The sequence below is a fragment of the Pinus tabuliformis genome, chromosome J, assembly GCF_031772625.1.
Source record: "Pinus tabuliformis cultivar Carrire ecotype Pingquan chromosome J, CPIR1, whole genome shotgun sequence".
NCBI classification, from domain to species: domain Eukaryota; kingdom Viridiplantae; phylum Streptophyta; class Pinopsida; order Pinales; family Pinaceae; genus Pinus; species Pinus tabuliformis.
Genome location: NC_142295.1, coordinates 1,117,076,213 through 1,117,078,935, shown reverse-complemented (window position 1 = coordinate 1,117,078,935; position 2,723 = coordinate 1,117,076,213).

Here is a 2,723-nt window from a genome sequence, read left to right as displayed (position 1 = left end):
GATTTAAGGTAGTGAATGCATGCATAGTTAAGGCACTCCTTGCAATCAGTCACATGTTCAAATTCCCCATGGATGTCAGCATACAAAAAATAAATCAAAAGATAACAAATTTCACACTGTAACAAGATTTAACTACACACATGATACCTAGGAATGTGGAGATCTATCCATCCCAAGTGGACATGGTTCATCTATTTGAGAAGAAACATCATATAGAATCACAATAGCATTATAACTAATTACTCTTAAATGACATGTAGAAACACAACAACTATATTCTTGCACATGTACATGATGCAATTTATAAGGTCGCTTCTATAAAATACGAGGGTGTATGAAAATTTAACATCATATTTCAGGAATAATTGAAACAAGATAGCTAGAAGTAAGATCCCTTCTACAAAATAAGAGGTTGTATAAAAATTTACCATCGTATTTTAGGCTTAATATCCCCATCAAAGTTATAACTAAATTGGGTTCAATATTTTATTAAATAAAGATATAGATTAAGATTTTGGAACAATTATGAGATTAGATCATCTAAATTTGTTTAACAAAATCATAGGTGGTGTGAGTGTCAATGTTGAAAAGAAAATAGAGAATAACAATTTTAGAGATCAAACAATCTTAAAGGTTGAGCAATCCATGGAAAGTAATGGATTCAACTAAAAGAATAATTTTCTTAGATGGATCATTTACCATGGAAAAATTCACTTATAATTGAATTAACAAAATAATATGATACTATCAAGCAGGAAAAAAATGTAGGATAGAGGTGGAAACAAATTGACTAAGACCAACTAAAACAATGCAAAGATTCAATGTTTCCTACATGATGGCAACTATCCCAAGATTCTCTAGAACTTTAGATAACTCTAATAACCACCTTGAAACGAGAATGCATTACCAAAAACAATATAAAGGGGGTAGTGGAAGTGTTAAATAGGACACTATAATAACCTAGTGAGCGAAAAGGGAGGCCATTATTGTAACCAATTATAACTATAAATATACATAAAAGACAAAAAATTAATACCTAAATAATAATAGTTCCATGTAACTTTAGTCACAATATCTTCAATAAGTATTACACTCTATGTACACGAGTTATTTTATATGTATATTCTTGAAGAATTTCATATGTTACATTTGTAAAAAATAATTCTTTGATATAATAATTATAATGATATAATTAGTGATATATTTCCTAAATTAGATCTTGTATCTAACTGATTTTTGGTATTTACTAGATACATCCTCTTGCATTATTCAAATTTGTAAGTGTAAGACATCCTTGATCATGAAAGTCGCCTCATCCCCCCCGCTTATATAACTTAATATTTATTTATATATTATTTATTTCCATAGTTGCATAATAGTACTATTCCGGGTTCTTATGGTTCTTAAGCATAAAAGTTGGTATTAGAGGCTTAACCAATTTTTGATCTTCTTGTGGCTATTTAGAAAGAAAATAAGTAAACAAAAAAATACAAAAATGTTGAGGAATAAACCCCAATATTTTTTGACTAAGGCAAAGTTGGAGGAGTTTTTCATGAATTAAATGATGTAATTAATGTAGGGAAAATGGCCAATATGGCATGATTCTTAGTTTTGTGACAAATATTTAGGTGGGGAAGAGATGCATCTAAATATTAAATGAATGTCATAATTATACCCCACGATATAATTATTGCAAGATGGTGGAAGGGAATACTTTCTTAAGCAAGGTCAATTTAGCATTCATTAGGAAACATATGCACATGAACTAAAGGCATATAGAGCATGAAATGAGAACACATGACAAGTTTTTTTAGGAAGGGTCATTTCAATGCATGAACCACTCATACTATATGGATGGAAATGATTTCTTAACAAACTTGTAAATATCTCTATCTTCAAAATTATAAAATATAGTCTTCACATAGATGTTACACACATGGAAACACCCACCAAATAGGGGAATGGAACATGTTATTGATTTGAAACCATAGGTCTCATGATGGTACACCACTATTTGTATGACAATATCATGTAGTCTAATATTGAACTGCCTATGGAGGAAATTTTCAATCTAGTATCATAACCTATAGTAAGACGCCTTATGCTATCTTCAATAGGTAAAGTAACAAGATCTACTGATGACATGGAATTCAAACACATGGAAGGAAATGGGGGACTCAAGAGATATGTGGTCGTTATTAAAGCTAACAATGAATGGATTCAATGGATAACATGTAGAATGCAAATTCAAGTGTATTTAATGTAAAATTTATAGTCTCAATATTCACTACCCATGTGGTAGAAAGGGGAAGAGTGCAATAAAATTTTAACATTTTAAAATGATATATATTATACTTCAATTTGTACGTAAATTTTTTCCATAAATTGTATTTTAATATGACATAAATTTTCTCAAATGTGTACCCAAAATATTAAAGATCCTACATATCCATAAACTTGTATGCATATACACCATGATTACAAGGCTGAGAAATGGTCCACCATATCTGTTTTTGTGGTACATCAAACAAAAAAATTTCCTATGTTGTTGCTTTATTGGTGGAAACTAACAATTATGCATCTATAAGTGTCAAGGATCTATTATTCAAATGTAGCACTATACACATGGTATATTAATTAGATATACAAAAATCACACAAATAATCTCTCTCTCTCTCTCTCTCTCTCTCTCTCTCTCTCTCTCTCTATATATATATATATAT